Source organism: Arabidopsis lyrata, assembly GCF_000004255.2.
Source record: "Arabidopsis lyrata subsp. lyrata unplaced genomic scaffold ARALYscaffold_3, whole genome shotgun sequence".
Lineage (NCBI taxonomy): Eukaryota > Viridiplantae > Streptophyta > Magnoliopsida > Brassicales > Brassicaceae > Arabidopsis > Arabidopsis lyrata.
In genome coordinates, this window is record NW_003302553.1 from 17,827,571 (window position 1) to 17,845,822 (window position 18,252).

The window sequence follows — 18,252 nt, forward strand, 5'->3', positions numbered from 1 at the left end:
TCAAGCAAAGTTTTATTGAACATACTCGATCACGAGATCGCATGAACGCCGTGCTCCACAACCTGCTGGGGTTGCAATTGAGCACGATGATGAGGAGATGGCGGAAGCGTAGCTAGGACCTGTCATGCCTACGAATTACACTCAAGCGGAGATGGATGACTACATCTCTAGGCAATTTTCCTGAGGTAACACACCAAAACACAATTGTAAATACCGTTTTTGTTTTTGTTTCTTGTGTTTATCTTGAATTCTTTCACAAATTTTTATTACACAAGGGACTGTGTAATTTAAGTTTGGGGGAGGGTTCAAGACGTATTTGACTTGTTTTTTGTGAATATCATTTGAGTCTGCATATCATCTAAAACATAGAAAAAAAAAAAAAAAATTTGAAAATTTCTGAAAATGTATTCCACAAAAACAGAGTGCTCATGTAGCTGCATTGCATTTAGGATCGAGTCTAGAGTGTTTCATTTAGGATTGTTGCATATGCATAGGGGATAATGAGGAAATAACCTTGTAAGCATGTTGATTTACTGAATAAACTCAATGCCCTCGTTACTAGTTGTCTGATGCATTTGAATGACTTTGAAGTAAAACCGCACCATGTTCTATAGAAACCACTCGATAGCATGTCATGAAACCTTTCCCTGTCAATTTGAACTTGAATCTGACTTATAATTATCATGTTTGCATCGGATTTGAACTCGTGGATAGAATACATACTTGGATTTTCTTTCACTTATTCACCATTCTTGTTAATCCAAGTAGCTGCTTCTGTTATTGGAGTAGTTTCCCCACCCTTAACCAACCCTTCTTTCAAGCCATGTTATTTGTGAGAGCATGTGAGGCCTATTTCAGGATTGAGCTTGGTAGAACGTGTTAGGTTTGAGCCGACAAGAGTAGTATCTCATGTAGTTCCAATCCGCGTTTTCGGACTTGGTAGGACTAGGTGGGAACTTATTTGGGATTGAGATTGGGTGTGAAAAGAAAAAGAAAAAAAAAACGGGTTAGAGTCTTAAGGAGAAGGAAGCTGAAAATCATACTCAGGTCTAGTGAATGTTTGGGAAGTAAAGAATTGTTAAGTTATGCTCTAAAAAAAAAAAGATGGCAACAAAAACAGAAAAGATTATAAGAGCCATAAGAGTTTAAGAAAAACCAATTCACTAGACTAGACTCATAGAGTATAAGAAAGTTTCTCCTTAAGAACAAGTGCCAAAGAAAAGAAAAGACAGATTGATCGAAGAAAAATATTGAAATATGCCTTTAGTGCAAAAGGGTAGACTTAGGATCATCAATGGGTTTAGAAATAGGACCATCTACTTGTTATTCACAGTTTATGTCATTGGGTAGATGGGATGCTATTCTTGTATGCATAGGTTGGCACTTACCTTTAGCATTCTTCTAAAGCTTAGTTTATTCTTATTGAGAGTCCCCTGTTATTAAAATCTGAACCACCTTAAAGGGACCATCTTTGTCTCATAACCTGTCCTTAGCCAAACGAATTCACTAACGTTGCACAGCTTGATTCATGATTTTGAACTTAATGAATGTTAAAGGGATTGGTTGATTTTGACGCATTATGCAATTGAGTGTGAGTTGGATCCTGACAGAGCATGGCTAAAGTTTTTGAGTAGAAGTCGTTCACCTCGCATCTTAGAACTATTAACTTGGACATTGAGCTTAATTACTTCATCACGTGTTTTGGTTCTGAGTCCCCAACTTCAAACCTCTCCTCCCGCTTATGTTTTCTTGTTTGCTTGAGGGCAAGCAAAGACTAAGTTTGGGGGAGTTGATATGTCTATAATTTGCATGATTTAAGCATTCATTCTTCATCACTTTGTCATTGTTTCAATCACATTTCATCTCATTAGTAGTCGTTTTAGTGTGTTTTGCATATTTAGGACGTTTTTGCATTAGGATTGCATGTGCATCGCATATTTGGTTGTTTTCAGGTACTTTGGATGCTTTTGGAGTTCAAACAGAGGAGAAACAGAACATAAATTCAGAACGCTCAATCACTCCCTCAGCCAAAGCACTCGATCGCAACCTTGGAGCCCTGACAGAGCAAAGCACTCGATCACAACCCCAGAAACTGTCATGAAGGGCAAAACCACTCGATCACAACCCCGGAGCAATTTCAGAAGAAACCACTCGATCGCAAGATCGAGCAGAAGCTGTCATGAAGGACATATCACTCGATCGCAAGCCAGGAGGGATCACCCACTCTACACCACTCGATCACCACCTTGTCATCAGAAGCCCATCTACTCATTCCTCACTCAACCAGACAAGCTGAGCATACGGAAGAGAAGAGAAGCTGAAGAAACCACTCGATCACCACCTCACGTCATCTACTCGATCGCACCACTCGATCGCAAGGTCGCTGGACCATTCCATCTCGTCTTCACTACAGACCATTCGATCGCAAGACGGAGTTCCCGAAGCCCAGTTTGATCAGTTTCACTCGATCACAGGGAAGCCCACTTCAGCCCATCAGATGCTTGATCGTAAAGTCTCGTTGTGAAGACCACTATCCCGAACTTTCCTTATTTAACTTTTTTTCGCTTATATAAGCAGCCTCTAAGGGTTTTCCCTAGGGCATCCAGTCTTTATTTTCAGTTTTTACCTAGACTTGTTTTCATAGCCGCAGTGTGTTCTTCCTGCGACTTTGTATTCGCTTTCAAGTATTTTATAATTCAGTTTTTGTTTCAGTCTTTATCATTTCCTGTTATCATGTTTTCAATCGTTTCATTGCTATTGTTTTTGATTATGTCTGAGTAGTGAATTGTATTTCTGAGGATGGGATAGAGTAGTCGTGGTTGCCCTAGTCGCTTTAGATGGTTGAGTTTAGATTGTTTGAATCCCTTCTGGATTAGTTGCGCTTATTGCTTGTTCCTTTCTGATCAACTGGAAAATGAATCCAGACATTCCCGCACCCAAAAGGTGTTTGATGGAATGTCTGATCCACTAATTCCAGAGATACTCGTCTCTATCCCAAGGTATTGGCCGTTTAGAGCGGGTATTGGCTTTAACAAGTTGATTTGATATTGCCTGCTTAGTTAGAGATCGCTAATTGTGATTAGGTCTGTGTCTAGCTCTGCTTGAGAATTTCTATCACGGTGGTGAATTGATTTGCTTTTGAACTTGTTGTCAAGGGATAGCTTCTGTGAAGTTTTGTCAACCGTCTAAATAGATTAAGGAGACCACGCTATTCGATTACCCTGTCCTTAGGAATCTCTCATCCATTTGATTGCCTGTTATCTTACCTGCTTCGTTATTCAACTGCCTGCTATTGCTAGTTTGCATTTCAGTTTCATTTCATTTCTGTTATTTCGCATTAGGACTGTTAGAAAACAACAACTCTCTGCTTGGCTTGACTTAGCAAATTCTGATCACATCTCATCTGTTTGCATCACACTAGATTGGATTGACAACCTATAGTACTACAACGACATGATAGTGCTTTAGGTTTAATTGAGTGAAAAATCTATTATCACCGAGGATAACTCGGACTCAACCATAGCGAGTTCGGCAGCAACTTCGCTCCTCTCATTCTCGAACGAAACTCTCCCAGCCTCTAGTTCCTTAATCAGGTCAAGATTACTCTTCAGTTCGGCTCGATCTGTTAGAAGTTTAGTCCAGACCTCTTCGTCCTTGATGAACTTCGTAATAGATTGAATAAGTTGCCTACCGAATCCCCTCATCTCTTCTCGAGCATTATGTTCGGCTTCAGCGATATCGCGAGCCCTGTTCCTAGTTAAAAGCTCGATCTCTTGATTTGTTTCTTCGAACAAACCGTATTCTCCTCTAGCTCAGCCTCTAAGCGAGACGCATTAGACCTCGCAGAATCTCTTTCAGCATTCGCAATTCTGATGCGTTGCTCGTTAGCTGCTAGAGTTTTCTTCATATTTTCAAAAGATGACTCGAGTGCTTTTTCCCGCTCAAGTCGCTCGGATTGGTTGGCTAATCTGAGATCATCAACCTCCTTCTTAGCGTTTGCGGTCTCTCTCTTCGCTTGATGAAGAAGGTTCTCATAATGGAAGATCATTCCATTAGTCTCCATAAACGCCTTCGGAGTAAAAAAAAAAACGTGTCGTTTAGACAAAAAGCTTTTACCTAAGAAAGGAAGATTGTCATAATCTAAAAGATCCGAACCTGGGATAGGTAGCGAGCTCGATTGGTAAACATCTGACGGATTTCCGGCCTCCAAACCGAAAAAGGAGGAAGGGATGCCCCTTCCCTGGTTTGGAAACTTCGGAAAATGTCTCCAATCTCTTCTCCGCCTACGAAGCAGAGGAGAATAGCATATTAATAGATGCAATCCGTGGCAAGTTTTGCTAATGTTCGTTTTCTAAGTAAAAACTTACCTGAAATCGAAGCGGGTAAAGGATTTTGAGTCCTAATACTCAGTCCTTGAGATAGAGGAGCCTCAGGTCTCGGCTCATCCGTTTCCTCTGAAATTACTCTATCTCCCGGAAGAGGGAGCTCGGAGTTTAAAGGTTCTGAAGAGGGAGAAACAGAACGTAGAGGGCTAGAGACTCGTGGCGGAGAACTTAATCTCACGGTTTTAAGTCTCTCGCTTGATAGATTATCAGAATCTGGAGCCTTCCTCTTTGTACAAGGAGAGGAGGTTATTTCTCCCTCACACCCTGGTTCGGAAGGGCAAATTGCGGTGGCAACTGGAGAGTCGTTGAGGATCTCGACTCTATGAGTATCCACCGCGGCTGAAAGGGCTGCTTCTAATGAACCATCATCAACTAAGAGGGTCTTCCTGTGGAAGTTACCAACCCTGGAGATTGCAGCTATCCGTTTCTTTCTCCCGATTTCGGATAGCTGATCTTTAAGAGCCTTGATTTCAGCCTGCATCTTTCTTTTATCTCGGGCATTCAGGCTCGAGACGTCTTTCTCCTCGGGAGGAGGATCGAGGGGGGTGAATCCGACCGTTTTTAATGGCAAGCCCCGCTTTATGAATGCGTTGAAGGGTGAAGGAATTCCAATTTGTTTCACCCTCGGAAACGATTCGAAAGAAGGACAAGAAGTCAACGGTTGGGCGGGGGATCGTCTGGTTCCCTGAAACAAAGTATCGGGTTAAGAATTCCATCTCTTTTGCTTAATACAGTAGAAAGTAGTAAAGGTTGGATTTTTAACCAAGTTTAGCCGACCAATTGGCGAGAAGAAGACCGGAAAGACCTTGAACGGAATGGGGATTGACTCGGAAAAAGAACCAGTATTTCCTCCAAGGCCCATCATTCGAGGGCATTCCATCGATCAAGTTACGGTCAAGGATAGGGTTTATAGAAAAAATACCCGCTGCTGCGGATTCACGGGCTCGAAATAGCCTTAAGAGTTTGCTGGTGGAGAGGGAAAACCCTGCTTCTGCTGAAACGGTCAGGGTACTCAGAACGTAACGAAGAAAGTTGGGAGCCATTTGGGGAAACGCAATCCCTAGGTGGAGGAGGTATAAAAGAAGAACTTCCGGAACGGGAAAAAACAAACCACAACCTTTGAAATATACTTCGTACGCACAACAGTAACCCTCTCGCACCACTTCTGGAGACTCGTTGGGTCTAGGAAGAGAGAATTCAATTTCCTGGGGGATGATACAAAGGCGGCGAAGAGCGCCAAGAGAAGCAGAGGTCGACTGAGACCTGAAATGCAGACCAAATTTGTCTCCCCTTTGGGTGAAGACTTCATCCCCTCTGGGAACAGGGATTCCTTGACTGTCATCTTCGTTTTCTGAAACATAGACGGCTGGGGAAGACATCTTTTACTAAGAGGTTTCTCTTTTTCTGGTTCGGTAAAAGCTTTTGGGGTAAATGTATGCTGCTGTAAAAGCCGTCGTTCCATTTAACCTTATTTAGCAAAAAACCGCCTCGAGAATATTGGGAAGTGGGACGGTTTTCCCCGTGTTATTAATATAAAATTAAGAAATTAATGATGACGGTTGTCATGGAAATCAAATCATCTGATTATCCGAGATCAGCGTAATAGCGAAAAACATGGAATAATTCTGGAATGTTAAAGATCTCGAGTCATTAATTACAGTTTACTTAAGTCTTCCAAGCCGAGCACTCAGCTCGCAAGACTTGGGGGGCTAAATGTTGGGGTTGGATCCCACACATCTTCGGTAGGATCCACTTGGATCTGTCCACGTCATTATTACATAATAATCCTCTTGGATTTCTAGATGTTTCATTGCGAGAATCGAGCTCGACCTGTCGGAAGTTCGATTCAGTTTATTAAAGAGCTCGATCTTTACCAGTACGGAGTTCGCTCTTATTCAACATACAGTTCGCATAAAAGAAGGCCAAAGCGAGGAGAATATTGTTCGAGGTTCGCGGCAGCGTCAAGACGCAGGAGTTCGGAGTCAACAAGAAAGAGTTCGGAGTCAACAAGAAAGAGTTCGGAAGATCCACGCGAAGCCCAAGATAGTTCAAATTCAAGCCGTTTCGGTCAAATTGTAACCTACATGATTAATGCGGATCAATGCAATTATGAGCAGTAAATGACCGCATTGATCATGTTTTCTCTATAAAAACAACCTCAAACGCATGTGTTTGAAAAAGAACAACTTTTTCCTCTTACGATCAAGCAATACAACATACTTTTTGTTTTACAATTTTGCAAGGCTTTTTCCTATTTTATTCTTTCCAAAGTTCATTCGCTTTACTTAGTTTCTTGGTTACTTCCCTTTTCAATTCCATATTTTCATTTGTTGATTTTAGAGTTTTTCTCCACAAATATACTTAAAGACAATCGAGTGTGAATCCTACATCCACAAGATGGGCCGAAGAGTCCGAAAGAGAACGCGAGCTCGGCGAAATCCAAGCCTCCCTAGCCAAAGCGGAAGCCGATATGAAGCTCGTCAAATCTCAGATGCACAGCGTATCCTCCTCGGCACCTAATATCGACCGAATCTTGGAAGAATCTCGCAATACGCCTTTCACCAAAAGAATATCTGAAGCGACGATTTCCAATCTGGGAAAGTTCAAGATCGACTCCTACAAAGGAACAACCGACCCAAAGGGTCATATTAAATCATTCGTGATATCCGTGGCCCAAGCCAGGTTCAAACCCGAAGAAAAGGATGCTGGTCTGTGCTTACTGTTCGTGGAACACCTCAAGGGGCCCGCATTGGATTGGTTTTCAAGACTGGAATGAAATTCAATTGAAATTTTCGACGAACTGTCAACACTCTTCCTCAAGCAATACTCTGTGCTCATCGACCCCGGAACTTCTGATGCAGATATGTGGTCTCTGTCTCAACAGCCCAACGAGACATTTAGAGATTTCCTCACGACTTTCAAATCAACGCTAGCCAAGGTCGAGGGAATCACGGACGTAGACCTTTCAGCTTTGAAGAAAGCTCTCTAGTATAAATCGGAATTCAGGAAAGAGCTGAACCTATCCAAACCAACCCAATTCGTGACGCGCTGCACCGAGCCTCGGATTTCGTCGCCCATGAAGAAGAGATGGCGTTGCTAGAAAAGCGGCACGAGCCAACGAAGCAAGCGCCTCCAGCCGAGAAGACTCAAACAGCACCACCAGTCCAGAAAAAGGCGAACCAGAGCAAGACATATACATATCATGAAGGACGCAATTTTTCGGGAGCCCACAACTACCAGATTGATGCACCCCGAGGAAGAGGTCGCGGACGTGGCCGAGGAAGAGAGACTTTCACTTGGACGAGAGATCAACCACCGAGCAATGATCAGGAGTACTGCGAGCAGCACAAAATCTTCGGCCACCACACCTCGCGATGCCGGAGCCTCGGCGCTAAGTTAGCAGCCAAATTCTTGGCAGGAGAACTCGGGACAAACGTCACACTCAAGGACCTGAAGCCAGAGCCAGTTCAGCCCGAACAGACCGACCTAGTAGGAGACCCCGAGCCAAGGAACCAAGAGTCTCAGAAGAGAACCAGAGGAGCGCAAGACGAAGATCGAGACGGTACGCGGCAAAAAGTCCTCACCATAATGAGAGGTTCGCCAAACTGTCCTGACACCGTAGCTGCAATCAAAGCGTATCAACGCCGAGCCGAGGCGCCAAGCAACTGGACAAGACCTTTCGACCGACCTAACGACGTGGTCGCATTCGAGGAAAGTGAAACGAACGGGCTTGACATGTCATCACATTGGCGATAGGAGACCACGACGTATGTCGAGTATTGATCGACACCGGCAGCACCATCGACGTGATCTTCCGCAAAACATTCAGGAAAATGAACATCGATATGTCACAGGTAACTCCGACCCCGAGGCCAGTCCTCGGATTTTCAGGAGAAACTCTGATGACGCTTGGAAATATTCAATTACCAGTCCGAGACGGCGGAGTGACAAAGGTAGTCAACTTCTCAATTACCGATCAGTCTACCATCTATAACGTCATAATGGGGACACCATGGCTAAACCTAATGCGGGCTGTCGCGTCGACATATCATACTACAAGAAAACATCCTGTTTGCGACTCCCATTTTGGTCGCAAAACAGTCGCCAATACGGTATTTGCGACTATGTTACGACTAATCTAAATGGTCGCTAAAAAATGGTCGCAAAATAAAACAGTCGCAAATGAGTCACTTATGTGCGACTACTTTCTGACCCCAATAGATAGTCGTAAATAAGCGACTAATCTACGACAAGTATTGGAAGTTGCAGATGCCCGACTAATCTGTGACAAGTATTGGTCGCAACAGAGTCTTTCTTATTTGCGACCAATGTAAGACTATGTTTTATATTCTCGTATTAGCAACCATAGTGTCACTAGTGTTATAGTTTGTGAAACTTGGTTTAGTCACAAAATGGTCACAGCTTTGTAGATGGTCGGTCACAAAATGGTCACATGTGTGGAATAGGTTTGGTCACAAATTAGTCACATGTTTCTTATTGGTCTGGTCACAAATTAGTTACATGTTAACAATCATAACCCTAATTAATTTTCGAATTGAAAAGCCATTAATCAAAGAAAAATATCAATAAAACACAGTAATCAAGTAAACATTCCAGAAATTATCATCCTACATAAGTTATCATCCTAGTCATACACAAAATGATCATCACCATCTTACATAAGTTATCAACAAAAGCATCAATAAATCAAGTTCATAAGTTAGAAGAAGTGGACAAAGCCGGTGAAGTGGAGGATGCTACTCTCTTGGCCAATCCTGTCTCTTCTGTGGTACATGCGGTTGGTGCCTGCAGTTGGGTGGTTGCAGCTGTTGTGGTTGGTAGAATGCTTGTAGGTGTGGTGGTTGCTGGGATGGCTTGTTTAGGTGTTGTAGAAGCAGAAGACCAGAAAGCTGCCAACTCAGGATCTTTATCCTTCATGAAGAGGACAAGTTTCTCCAAGCTGGAGATCCGAGATTGAGATTGGCGGTGCTCCTCATCACGTCTTGCATTTTCAGCATCGTGGTCAGTTATCTTGCGCCGCAGCTGTTCTTGAAGCTCCACAATGGTTGATGTAGAAGAGCTCGCATAACTCTCCTTCCTTTTTCCTTTGTTCAGCGACTCCACAAGCGATCCAAGGCCATAATGAGTGCCTTTGTCATCTTTATGAGTACACTAAAACAAAAGACAAAGATTCAGTGAACAAGAACAAGAAGGATGTCCAAAAAAACGAAATCAAGAAACAATTTAAAGGCATATACACTGATTATCCACTTTAAAGGCATATACAATGTTAATCACATAACCAACATCAAACCAACATTATAAGCATCATTGTAATTTGTGGACATAAAGAAAAATAGGTCACAGTTAATCGATTATCATTCTGATTAAGTAACCATAATACACATATAATAATCAGACTCAGTTAATCATAAATAAAAACAGAGAAAGGAATGCATAATTACTCAAAGCATCCATTGCTCATCAGGACAAGAAAATCATATACTAAGCAAAATAAAAATAGAAATCGATTACTTTAAGAAAGATCTCATTCTTTTCATCAATGCTGAGCATACGGTCAGTGGAATGTTCAGAGGAATTAGCAAAATTCTGAGGACCCTCCTCGTCCAATTCAGACATCCTGTCTTCAATGCCCTTCTCATACGCTCAGCAACTTCTTTAGCTTTTTGATCCACAAATGATCCATCAGCCCTTGTATGTGTTTTCATAAACACTTCACCAAGTGATACAGGACGCTTGAGCTCTTCCTCCTACAATTAAACTCAAACAGATTTAAATCATGGAAGCAATATTAGAAAATCTGAGAAATGATTTGTTTGGATGGAAAGAGAACTCTTACCATTTCTTGATGAACTTGCACAAAAGATTTCTGACCGGCTAAGTGTTTGTGCACTCCAAGACCTCCACGATCAGAGTTTCTACACTGTGAAGCATTCTCACTCCTCTCAATAGCATCCTCAGTCTTCCAATACACCCACATCTCAGCCCAAAGTGTTTCACGGATCGACGGTGGTTGTACACCACTCTGCTTTGCTTGACTGACAATCCCTTGTAGCGTCCGCGATCCTTAATAGGATCGCCGGATGAGACTTAGTCCGGGAAGAAAGTAGGAATCTCGGATAAGTCTAAAAAGGAGCTTCCCATCAGCTCGGGGAAGTCAATCGGAGTATATTGAGCTGAAGTAAGTGAGCTAACTAGCTGGGACGGTTATTCGGTAGCTCGGGTCAGCTGGACCAGCTACATGGAAGCTTAGCTAGACTAAACGGAGTGAAGGTCAGCTAACCAAGTGACTACTAGCCGAACGGTTGCCAAGGGTGTCGGTTACCACACGTGACCGTATGGGTGTCAAGAAGCAGTTATGTGCGAAGAGGCATCTTTGGGTAAAACGGTTGGAAAACGGTTTTGGACCGAAAACTCTATAAATACGAGTCCTTGGGTCGCATTTTCGACACACACGGAAACATAGAAAAATACCGAATAATCTCCACGCCATCTTGGAGAGGAACACGATCATAAGAATTTTCCGATTCGAGAATTGAGATTCATCGGAGGTAGGCTATCCGTAGGATAATGCCGGTTTGGTGATCTCCGACCGTATGGATGTTATGGGTCGTTAGGGGCTTATGGGTTACATATAGTTCTGCATAACGGTTCATAAGCATACTCATACTCGGTGCATAACTTGGTCCGGAGCGACGGATTGGCTGAGACGGGGATGCGGCTCGGCAAGGAAACGGCAGATCCGCATGGATCTACCGGTTCTAGGCCGAACTGATGCGCTTACTTCCTCTCTCTAGTCCGTTTCCCGAACTAAGTGATTATCGGAACTTTGGGTGCATTGCATGGACTTGCATTCGTAGAGTATATCCGATTACTTACGCCCATTTGTTTTCAGGAAAAGGTGGTGATCGTGGGAAGGAATTGGCTTAGGCGCGAGAGACTCAAGGCCGGGAAGATGGGTGGTGATAAAGTCTGGGTAGATATGATCGATTGTACGACTTGTAATAGCTTATATGCAAACTTATAAGTTGTACCGAATCTTTTACTTATTAATAAAATATCCGGATTGTTTGTTTACTTTACGATCGCATATAGACTCTAATCAATACACATAGACTCTAAGTAACGAATCACGGAATATGACTTAAAAACGATTGTTATAAGGAATGGACCCTAAAATCGGATTAAGGGTCGGATCAAGTAGTGATCGGTTCTAGGGAACCTCTCCGGGCTTAACTTAGTTGGGGACAGGACCTTACAAGTTGGTATCAAAGCATTTACGGTTCTAGGACTATGAGTTTTGGGTTTGGGGATCACCACTCGTCTGCTTAATGAGATCTCGCAGTAGATGTTCTTTCTCTCTAAACGATTACTTTTGAGTTATTTGACTAACTTGTGAGTTTTCGCAGATGGGTAAGAAAGACAAGAAGGGAAAGAATAAGAAGGATAAAGACATCGTCGAGGAGACCCTGACCGCCGAGGAGACGCGGGTCACTGAGGAAACAAGGGTCGAAGCAACGATGGATGGAATAAATCCGGTCGGACCTGAGGCTCGACATAAACTTCCGGTTCACGAAACTCCGGAGAGTAGTGGTGCAACGGAGGAAAAAGAGGCACCGAATGCACTTCCATCGGCCCAAGAACAATGGGATACAATGAAGGCCATGATGGCACAAATGGCCGCATTGACTAAGGCACTCGTACCGGATCCTGTGGTACAAGTGAAGGAGAACAAAACGGACGTGGATGCAGACGTAGATGTGGAGACTGTTGAAGTCAATCTGCCTACGAACTCTTCAAAGAAGAGGGGAGACTACTTGAGTTTACTCGCGCACGTCTCGAAGTTGGGAACAAAGCACTTCACGGGGAGTTCCGATCCGATCGTGGCGGATGAGTGGAGGACTCGGCTCAAAAGAAACTTTAACTCCACTCGGTGCCCGGAGGATTATCGGAAGGACATTGCGATTCACTTCTTGGAGGGGGATGCGCATAATTGGTGGCTCACCGTGGAGAAACGCATGGGTGATCAAATCCAAATCTTTGCTAACTTTGAGGAGGAGTTTAACAAGAAGTTTTTCCCTCCGGAAGCATGGGACCGGCTTGAGTGTGCCTACTTGGATTTGATACAAGGTAACCGAACGGTGCGAGAATACGATGAAGAGTTCAACCGCCTTAGGCGATATGTGGGAAGAGAGCTCGAGGATGAGCAGTCTCAAGTGCGCCGTTTCATCTGTGGGTTAAGAGTGGAGATCTGTAACCATTGCTTAATCCGTATCTTTACTTCGGTTTCAGAATTGGTTGAGAGGGCAGCCATGATCGAAATTGGACTTGAGGAGGAGAAACGCATGAAACCGGAGAAGTTTTTACCGCGTCCTTCGCAGCCAATGAAACCCGCGGATAAGAAGAGGAAATTCGACAAGGTGGAGGACTCTAAGTCGGATGCTAAACGTAATGAGTGCGCTACTTGTGGTAAAAACCATAGCGGTACTTGCTGGAGGGCCGTTGGAGCATGTGTGCGTTGTGGGAGTAAGGATCATAGTATCCAAAACTGTCCACGGATGGAACAAGGAACTCCGAAAGAGGGTGTTAATGAGCAAAGGACATGCTTCTACTATGGAAAAGCGGGGCACTTCAAGAGAGAGTGTCCGAACCTGGAAGCGGAAAGACAAACCGGACAAAGGGTAAACCGTAGAGGGAATGGCCTACCGCCTCCGCCCAAGAGGCAGGCTATAGCACCGCGGGTTTACGAACTATCGGAGGAAGCTACCAATATCGAGAACTTCAGGGCGATCACTGGTAAGCCTTTGTGCTTTTTATGTTAATACGTGCATCGCATTGCATCGTGCATAAATGGATAGGGTACTAAGCATTCTAGGGGAATGTGTAGGGACCTTATGTATAGGGGTGTAGAAACAAACACCTTGTTTGATTCCGGGGCTACACATTATTTTGTGAGTCCGGAGATGGTTACAAAAGGTGGGTTCGAAAAAGAACGGAACACCGAATACGGAATGATTAGAGCAGCCGGCGGGCAAGTAATGTACCCGTTCGGTATTTTTCGGGATATCTCAGTTGTGGTCAATGGTGTGGATATGCCTACGGACCTAATCATTGTCAAACTCAAGAAACACAATGTTATTTTGGGTATGGATTAGTTGGGAAAGTATAAGGCACATATCGATTGTCACCGAGGCGGGATTCAATTTGAGAGGGAGGAAGGAATGTTGAAATTCCAAGGAATAAGGACAACTTCGGGAAGTCTAATAATCTCAGCAATCCAAGCGGGACGGATGCTTGAGAAAGGATGTGAGGCATACATAGCCACAATCACAACAAATGAAGTTGGGGCGAATGCGGAGTTGGAAGATATTCCGATCGCAAACGAGTTCATGGATGTGTTTGAGGCCGTTCGTGGGTTACCACCGGATCGGTCTGATCCATTCACCATTGAGCTCGAACCGGGGACAACTCCTATCTCTAAGGCTCCGTACCGGATGGCACCGGCAGAAATGGCGGAGTTAAAGAAACAATTAGAGGAGTTGTTGGATAAAGGATTTATTAGGCCGAGCAGTTCACCTTGGGGTGCTCCGGTCTTGTTCGTAAAGAAAAAGGATGGTAGCTTTAGGTTATGTATCGACTATCGGGGATTGAATAAAGTTACGGTGAAGAACAAGTACCCATTACCCCGGATAGATGAGTTGTTGGATCAACTCCGAGGCGCCAGGTGGTTCTCGAAGATAGACTTGGCCTCGGGTTATCACCAAATTCCAATAGAACCGTCGGATGTGCGAAAGACGGCCTTCCGGACGAGATAGAACCATTACGAGTTTGTGGTGATGCCGTTTGGTCTGACCAATGCACCGGGTGCCTTCATGAAGATGATGAATGGCATCTTTCGAGAATTTCTAGACGAGTTTGTTATCATCTTCATTGATGACATACTCGTTTATTCTAATGATCGAGAAACTCATCAAAATCATATAAGGACGGTGTTGGAGCGGTTAAGGGAACAAAAGCTATTTGCAAAGTTGAGTAAGTGCTCGTTTTGGCAAAGGAGCATCGGATTCCTCGGACATATTATTTCGGATCGAGTATCCGTGGATCCGGAGATGATAAGATCTATTAAGGAGTGGCCACGACCGAAGAATGCAACCGAGATTAGGAGTTTTCTCGGGTTGGCCGGATACTACAGAAGATTTGTGAAGGGATTCGCGAGCATGGCTCAGCCTATGACTCGATTAACCGGCAAGGATACAAAGTTCCAATGGTCGGAGGAGTGTGAGAAAAGTTTCTCCGAGTTAAAGTCAATGTTGACGAGTGCTCCGGTGCTAACCTTGCCAGAAGCGGATGAACCATACATGGTGTATACGGATGCATCGATAATGGGATTTGGTTGCATCCTAATGCAAAGGGGTAGGGTGATCGCATATGCATCACGGCAATTACGTACGCACGAAGGCAATTACCCTACACACGATTTGGAGATGGCGGCTGTAGTGTTTGCTTTAAAAATTTGGCGATCGTACCTTTATGGTGCTAAGGTCCAAATTTTTACTGATCACAAGAGCCTCAAATACATATTCACCCAGCCGGAGTTAAACCTTCGGCAAAGAAGGTGGATGGAGTTGGTAGCGGACTATGACTTGGATATCGCTTACCATCCGGGAAAGGCAAACCAAGTAGCGGATGCCTTAAGTCGAAGACGTTGTGAGGTAGAAGCGGAGAAAAATCAAGAAGCCTTGATCAACATGATGGGGACTTTGCATTTAAATGCATTATCAAAAGAGTTTGAACCCTTGGGATTGGGTGCGGCGGATCAAGCGGATTTACTTAGTAGGATCCGTTTAGCTCAAGAAAAGGACCAAGATTTGAATAAGTGGGCGGAGAACAACAAGACGGAGTATCATACTTCTAACAATGGCACCATTGTTGTTAATGGTCGGGTATGTGTTCCGGACATTAAGGAGTTAAAGGAGGAAATCCTTCGGGAAGCTCATCAATCTAGATTCTCCATTCATCCGGGACTGCACAAAATGTATCACGACCTTAAAAGATACTATCATTGGGTAGGGATGAAGAAGGACGTAGCGACATGGGTTGCCCGGTGCCCAACATGCCAACTAGTTAAAGCGGAAAGCCAAGTCCCTAGTGGACTAGTTCAGAGTTTACCCATGCCGGAGTGGAAATGGGATCATGATAGTAAGATTTTGACTAAGATCAATTATCCTTAAATTACTATCATGTCGTTGTAGTATTTAAGGTGTCAATCCAAATGGGTGTGATGCTAGCAATCAAGATGCAATCAGATTTCACAGAGTCAAGCCAAGCAATAACAGGTTTTGAGGTTGTTAACAGTTCCAGTGATCATGCAGAAAACAATAATTCTAACAGAAACAGACAACACACTCGATCACACAGCTTGATGCCAAGCACTGGATGTGGTCGAGTGCCAGGTCGAGTACCAAACAGAAACTGCAACAAATGTACTCGACTGCACAGTCCGTTTCCAAACCGCTGGGTATGGTCGAGTAATTCAAGTGAAATAAGTAAAAATGCAAAAACTAAGCAACAAGTAACGAGATCAAGCAATCAATAGCGATGTGAACAAAGAAATCAATTGGAAGAGAAATTCCTGAGGATGGGGTAATCGAGTAGTGAAGTCTCCTTAATCTAACAGGTGGTTAACATGCTCAACAAACTATCCCTAGACAACAAGTTCAATAACCAAACCAAAGTGCTACCGCAACAGAGATCCTCAAGCAAAGCTAGTCCCAGACTCAATCACCATTGACGAGAGCTAACCTAACAGGCATTACGAAACAACAAGTCTAAGCCAAAACGCTCCCTGTAACCAATACCTTGGTACAGAGCCACGAATCTCTGGAATTAGTGGTTCAGACATTTCATCGAACACCTTTTGGGTGCGGAAATGTCTGGGCTCAGATTCCAGTTGATCAGAAAGCAATCAGCATTAAGAACAACTAATCCAGAAGGGATCTACCAATCAAACTCAACCACCTAGCAGATCAAGGATTCTAAACTACTCTAACCCATCCTCAAGAACCCTAATAACTACTCAAATTCATAACCAAGAACACAAACCCAGAAATACATAAAAACTTCATATTAGCAAGATCTCAACAAGATGAACAACTTTGTAAAAGAAATCAAAAGCAAATACTCAATAGATTAAGAGAAATCTGGATTACAAAGATGAAGAAAGCACTAATTGTTCTGCAGAAAAATAACTTAGACAGAATAAAACTTAGTCTGAAAATTATGAGAAACAACCTATTTATAGCAAATACTAGGAAACCCTAAATCACAAGACGACAAAGTATTAAGGCGGTTTACGGAGACATTCGGCTTCGTGCAATCGAGTGAAGAGGTCGAGCAAAGCTGGCTCCTTTGCGGTTTCTTGATCTGGTCGTGATGCGATCGAGTGACTAGGTCGAGTATGCACTCGAGTCCCGCTTCATCTTCTTCTCTTCCTTATGCTCAGTGTCTGGTTGAGTTGGGATCTGAGAAGCCTCTGAAGCGTGCAGTCGAGTGCTTGGTCGAGTAAGTTGGTGGAGGATACTCGACTGCGTGCTCGAGTCATGATCTGGAGTCGTGGTCTACTTGGTGAAGGAGCTGGTACTCGACCATGAGGTCGAGTGGTAGGTCGAGTTGGTGATCGACTTGGTGATCGACTTGGTCGTGGTCGAGTGCATTTGGAAGGTCATGATGATGGTGCTCGACCTCGTGGTCGAGCATACTGATGGGTTCTGGTCTACTTCTTCTAATTTGCTCACCAACAGCTCCAAATCACCTGAAAACAACTCAAATATGCAACATGCATGCAAAACTATCCTAATCATGCAAAGTGATGACAAATGATGAAGAATGGTATGAAACAATGACGAAATGATGATAAAGTGATGCTAAATGGATGCTCAAAACAAGTAAAATATAGACATATCAACTCCCCCAAACTTAGTCTTTGCTTGCCCTCAAGCAAACAATTAAGAACAAGCTGGAGGAGAGGTTTGAAAGCGGGGACTCAGAACCAAAGCATGCAGACAAAGCAAATGAACTCAATGTCCAAGTTAGTAATTGTGGAATGCTTAGAGACCAAACTCTACTTAAAAACTTTAGCCATATTCATCACAAGACAACCTAACATTTGTTCCAATCTACACACACCTTCAGATCATCAATTCCCTTTAACATTGATTAAGCTCAAACCATGAATCAAGCAAAACATTGTTGAAGAACTCATTTGGTTTAAAGGACAAGGCTGAGAAACAAAGATGGTTCCTCTGTAAATGGTTTCAGACTATTTCACAGTAACAGGGAACTCTCATGAATGGACAGAGCTTTAGTAGAATGCTAAAGGTTAGAACCAACCTACGCATACAAGAACAGACCCCATCTACCCAAATAACCATAAGTATATCAAACTCCATAGATGGTCCTATCTCTAAACCCCATAAATTATCCTAATTCTACCCTTTTGCACTCAAGGCATGTTCCAATAATCTCTTGGATCAACCCATTCTTTCTTTTTGGTTTTGTTCTAAGGAGAGGTTTTCTTTTAGACTTTCTAGTGGATTGGGACTTTCTTTAACAACTAAGGCTCTTCTTCTCATCTCATGACTTAAGACAACTCTAGGCTTTTGCCTTTCTTTTTACTTTCCACAGAGCCTAACTTCTTTTATTTTCAAGCTTCCCAAATCCTTTACTAGACTAACAAGATATTCTTTTCTGTTTCACTTCCATCTCCTAAGAACAATAACACTTGTCTTTCTTTCTCATTTTCTTTCCAAACACATTCCAAAACCCAAAGTAAAACTCCCACCTAGTC

General features: G+C 43.3%; 1 pseudogene; it reads right to left on the reverse strand.

The window, feature by feature from the left end:
* Positions 1-3,704, reverse strand: part of LOC110230121 — a 29,674-nt pseudogene extending 25,970 nt beyond the window's left edge.
* Between the last annotated feature and the right edge of the window lie 14,548 nt (positions 3,705-18,252).